Here is a 6,019-nt window from a genome sequence, read left to right as displayed (position 1 = left end):
CTGGGCTCCCTTCTCCAGTAAGTTCAGAAGGGCATTGCTTATTTAGAAAATGATACATTCCAAGTTATTAATACACTCCAAGTATTAAAATTTCAGTTGATGCACTGGAAAAACCATGGCAGTATCATAATTTAGGGAGGCCAGGTGGCTAATGAATGCTCGGTGCCCAGGAATATCTTGATTCCTCTGCCCCTCTCCCTCAATTAACAAAAGCACTGATGATCTCAGGGCTGCCTCTGGCCAGCTGGGATAAATCAGCCAGCTGGCAGGTGCCCAAATGATGTATTTTAAGGGCACAGGCCATGTGGCTGTCTATTGCAAAGCAATGGGGTCACTGTGTTTGCATATGGCTTAACTTGCTGTGCGGGGATTCTACCCACTTACTGTGCCCACTGTGGGTTGACACACAATAGCTGTTCAGCAATGATAAAGAGAGGCAGATCAAATGACCCTTCAGAAGTCCCACCTTCATTTCTCTCCATTACTATATTTATTACTTTCAGCAGAGAGAATTCAATTACCTTTTCCTATCAATTTTCACAGTCCCTGTTCTTTGAAAGAATTTCCAACAATTGACAGAAAGAGGTATCTGGATGCCCGTGGATGGAGAAAAGCATAAAAGTCCTTAAAGATGCAACTTGAAAACGATCAGCTTGGCCCATTTGCCTTAGTAATTCCAAGGCAAGATGCGTCAAAGTTATAGTCATTTTGAATAAACTGTTAACTGGGTGAGTTTTTCTCTGAGGAGAAACACAGGACAAATCTCAATGAATGGGATAGTTGGTCATCGTTCTGTTGTGAATAGTGTCTGAAAAGCTGTTGAATATTCACCTCCATCCCTTTAAGCCACCATGTGCAACAGACAGGGCGTAACTAACTTAGTCCCTATTCAGCCCTTCAGTAAACATTTACCAAGGACCTACCATGTTCAGCATACTGTACTGAACACTGGGAGGGTCCAAAGATGGAAGTGTCCCCAGCACGTCTTGCTGTCTTGTAACAGGAATTAGAAATTCACAGAGTAAGTTGCACAAAAGGTCAGTTTAGATGCCAATTGTTCTTTGATCCTATAATCTGTGATCACAGGTCCTAGATATCCTGGACTAGTCCTAATACTTCATTTCCTATGTCATTCCTATAAATCGTTAAAGTATTCCAATAGTCAGAATCTGAACTACATTTCTCAGACTATCTTTTCTGTCTGGGAGCAAGGCAAAAATCCTCTGTCAAACCATGAGTTCTGGGTTTTAGCTAAAAATGATGGTCACCGAACAAATGAGTAGCTCATCCCATAAAGTGACTGGTGGTTTATAATTCTGTAAAGGCTACTCACAAGGAGCATGTTTTTCATGCTCCTGGAAACTAGCCTTTCCAGCTAGTTTTTCTGAACTATGATTGGGCAGATGTTTTTAATGGTCCTGGCACTGCTTTTGATTTATTAATTAATTATGCACCTGTCCAGTGAAAAACCGTGACTAAGATTACAGTCCTGACCTCCCAGAAACTTACATGACAGTCTGGTGGGGAAAACAGACAAATAAATAAGTAAGGAGGTAACTGGGGAAGTGACCAGAACATCATATGTGCTTCGAAGGAATCTGGACTTGACTCTGATGGCACTGAGGGGTCTTAGGTAGATGTGTGAGGGGATGTGAGTTGCATTTTTAAAAAATTGATTTCACGATGGTGCAAAGAGTTGGAGGGGCAAGGCTGGAGGAGGCAGGTAGACAGCAAGGACATTCTTGTATTATCTCGGGGACCACTGCCACATAAAGCCCTATTGACAGGGTTCAGCTCTCAAGAGAGGAAAGGTAAGATGTAGCCAATAAGATAAGAAGTGGCCATCTAGGGGGTGCAGGGGGAGGCTATAGCTCCAATTACTTACACGCAGTTCTATATCCTTACCCTCTGTACGCTTTCTGTGTACTCTGACATGAAGAAGAGAAGGAGGCAGCTTACAGGTAATTGGTTAACGATGACTTAAAAATTAATCTACCTAGGTGGACTGACATAAATTTAAAAGACTCAAAATTAGCTGAACCAAAGGGGAGAAACCCTCCTTTGATAATCCCAAAAGGCAGATAACAAAATAATCCCTGGTATTTCACATTGGAATGTGATTTTTTTAAGTACATCTACTATCAATGCAATGTTTGTCATTTTTCCAATATAAAAATATTGGAAAATGTACAGAAAGCTGATTGCCTGGGACAGCCTTACATCAGAGCCCTCTCGGCCCCCAGGTTGTGGGCATCAGTGTCACCATCAGAAACATCGAGAAAGACTCCAGCTGCCTGAGTGGAAGGACTGTGTGGTAGTGACACTGGGATCCCCTCTCTTTTTTTCCAGTTTATTGAGAAATAACTGACATACATCACTGTGTAAGTTGAAGGCATACAGTGTGATGGTTTGATTTACATGTATTGTGAAATGGCTGCCACAGCAGGTTCAGCTAACATCCATCTTCTCACCTGGACCACTGCAAGAGCCTCCTAAAAAATCTACCCCTTTCATTCCTGCCCCCTTCCATTTTATCATTTTACCCCACAGTGGTCAAAATAATGTTTTTAAAATGCAGACCTGATCATGCGATTTCACTCTATCAAACCACTTAAAGATGTCCCAATACTAAGAGGAAACATTTTTTTAACCCTTACACTGGCTGGGGACCTCACATGCAGAGGCAGCTGCCGCAGTCTCATCTCTTGCCGTTCTTTCTGTGGTTCTCTACATCCTAGCCTCCTCTTGCTCCTTCAAATGGCAAACTCTTTTCTACCTCAGGGCCTTCTAATCCACTGTTTTTCCATGGTTCCCACACCCCTACACTCACCTCCAGTTCTTTCGGTTCTCAGCTGAAACGTCACTTTCTCAGGTGCTGACCTCTTCCCTGGCCAGTGTAGAATAGACGTCATATTACCTTAGGGTACCCTGTACTTTTCCTCATATCTTTTATCACAGATGCAGTAAAACCATTATTTTGTCATTATTGTCTTCTAACTATTTTGTAAGCTTCTCTAGAGCAAGGACCACTCCTATCTGCTTGTTTCTGAGTTCCCAGAGCTGGCACAGGACCTGGCAGGAGCGCCCTGCCTTCCAGGGAAATGAGCCCCTGGATCAGGTCCACGGGAGAGTGCGTGGAGAGGAGAGAGCCTCTGACACGAGCGCCTTCAGCCCCCTTCGGCAGGGACCTCCCTGACTTGCTTCCTTACGGCTGCCTCTACTTGTCTTTTCATCACTTTTAACCATCATCGTGTAAACGTATTACCTTAAAATTGTTGCAAATGAGCCAAACCGGGAAAACGTGCTCAGAGAATGAAACTGGTCTCCCCGCCCACCGCCATCCTTTGTACGCCAATCAGCCACTTTCTGTGTTCTGCCCGCCACACAGCGCATTCACTGTCTGTTGTATGAATGGGGGAGAGCCCTGCATCTACCCCCACTCTTCGCCCTCTCTTCAGTGTCCCTCTCCTCAGAGTTCTTGTGTCCCCAAAGCACCCACACCATCACTTACTCCCCCCAGGCCATCTCTCCTTCTCAAGGTCAATCTTCCTGCTTGCTTTGAACCCATCTCCCCTCTCCTTTTAACTTTCAAACGCCTTTGCAACCTGGGGCAGGGGTGGGGGGAGGTGGGGTGGAGACCTCCCTGATCCTCTAACTCCCTTGATCTATTATTCCTCACACTCTTCTTCCCCCGGGACAAAGTTCTAGAGAGAACTGTGTCCATTTGCTGCATTCACTTCCTCTCCAGCCACCCAATGTTATTTATGATTTGAATGCACTCATTTTTGAATAGTTAATATATGTTCACAATACAGAATTCAAAATGCTCCAGAAGGCACACAGTGAAGCATCTTCCTTTCATCAGTGTCCCCAAGGCCCACCAGCTCTCCTCAGAGGCAATGCCTGCTACCCCATCTTGTATATCTTCCCAGAGAGCATAAGCGTACATATATTCTAGTTTGTATTTCTTTTACAAAAATGAGGCATTTACACATTTGTCTACCCTTAGGGTTTTATTTTCTCTTAAAACATCTTTGAGAGTACTACATGAGTATATCCAACGTTGCTTCATTCTTTAAATGGCATCCCCTCTGAGGACGCACCACAAATTCTCTGCTCTGGACATTGAGGATGTTTCTAGTCCTTTGTTCTAATCATCGCTGCAATATCCTTGCACATACAGGATTTTCCACCCCTCTGAGTGCATCGTGGGCTAAATCACAGAAATGAAGTTGCATTTGCTTTTCAGAATTAATCCACTCTCCATAAAAGTTACACCAATGTACCTACCCACAGCAACATACAGGAGGGCCTGGTTTCCCTTCTTAACCTCCAATAGATTGTCTTAACAAGTGTTTTTATTTGTGTCAGTACAATAAGTGAAAAAGAATACTTTTAACCTGCATTTTTTGTACATGGGGTCAGCATTGTTCTTCTGTTTAAGAGTCATTTGAATCTCCTGTGAATTGTCTGTTACTATCCTTTGCTCATTTTTCCATTACATGATTGGTCTTCTAAGGGTTCCTAAGAACTCTCAGTGGGAGAAAACTAGTTCCTTGATTATGACATGAGTTGTAAATATTTTAGTCACTCTATATCTTGGCAATATGTCTTCTGTGCCCAATGAAACTGCTGTCTTCATTCTTCCTAATTGTGAAATCCCAAGAAAATGCCCTTTCTTGCTTCCATTTTTTCCGGCATGAGAAACTGCTGACCCATCCTTCCTGAACTCTCCTTTTTTCACATCATGACTTTATCTTGGATCATCTGCCAACTCCTATGACTGTGACTTCTTTTACTCCTTCTGAAATTCGTGTGACAAGTGCCCTTGGAAAATAAGTCCTTGAACTCTGCCCCAGGAGTGTCCTGGGGGCCATCCCTTACTGGGGTCATCATGGGAGCTCCCAGCACTTTACATCTCGTGGGAGGTGCAGACTCGCGGCTGAATTCAAGGCAGGCTCAGGATGCCTTGCCCCTTCTTTTCACCCCCTACGTCGGGCTCCACATGTCTAAAATCAGTCATCATATCAGCTCTCTCAGAACTGCTTCTCTCAACTTCCCCATCTCCACTGGGCTCCTGCCACTCTGCTAGAGCTTGTGGGGGAGCAGCATTTGCCATCCCAAAATAAGTCTTTTGGGGTATTGATTATTTTAAGTTTGTTATTTTTGAGAAACAAAAGACTCGGGGAAAACCTTTGATCTTCCCCCAGCAGCCAAAAAAACATTTAGATAGAGGCCCTGCTCCAGTGAGGGCAATATCGCCATAAAGAGCCATAGTTTAATGTGAACTAGTGTGACAGACAGGAAGGAACCTCGCGGGACCCTTTTGATTAAATACTCTCTATGTCCCGTTGTAAAAGATGGCACAGCAAACGTGTGTTTACAAATATTTAACTTTCCGTCTTCATGTGAATTGCCTTCCTGCCCTTTGAAGTCACAAACCACAACACCACCCCCACCAACCACCCCCCCCACACACACACCTCTTTAGCTCAAGGTGGCATATTAGCCCCAACTGCCCCATCTGTCCTTGGGTCTTGTATTCTTATGGAAACCCATACATACATACATAAAAAAATTTAGTTATTTTCCTGTTAATCTGCCTCATGTTAATTTGATTATTAGTTATCCAGCCAGAACAACTTAAAAATGTATATGTAAATATGTGTATGTTCTAGTTATTCTTTTGGACATATCAGTGTTGGGGTGTTGGGAGCTGCCACGGTTGTCTGTTTGAGTTTGTCGACCAACCTGAATGCATTCTCATTCTGGTCTCCCCAGCTCCTTCCCTCCAGACCTTTCTGCTTGGCTTTCAATTTTGCTGCTGCTGTACCCTCTTCCTAAAACTCCTAGAAAAACTGGTGACAGGGGCCATCTCTACAATGCTCTAGTCCCAGGGGATATCAGGAGTTCCAGGCTGATGTAAACTTGACAAACTTTGGCCGTTGTCCCTGTCCACCTACATGGCCCTGTTCTCCTCCCTGTCCTGTTCCACCAGCTTCCCAGGAAAGAAACTGCA

This window comes from Artibeus jamaicensis, unplaced genomic scaffold (assembly GCF_021234435.1).
Source record: "Artibeus jamaicensis isolate MK-2021 breed Jamaican fruit bat unplaced genomic scaffold, CSHL_Jam_final contig_415, whole genome shotgun sequence".
Taxonomy (NCBI): Eukaryota; Metazoa; Chordata; class Mammalia; order Chiroptera; family Phyllostomidae; genus Artibeus; species Artibeus jamaicensis.
Note: the sequence above shows the minus strand (reverse complement) of the source record.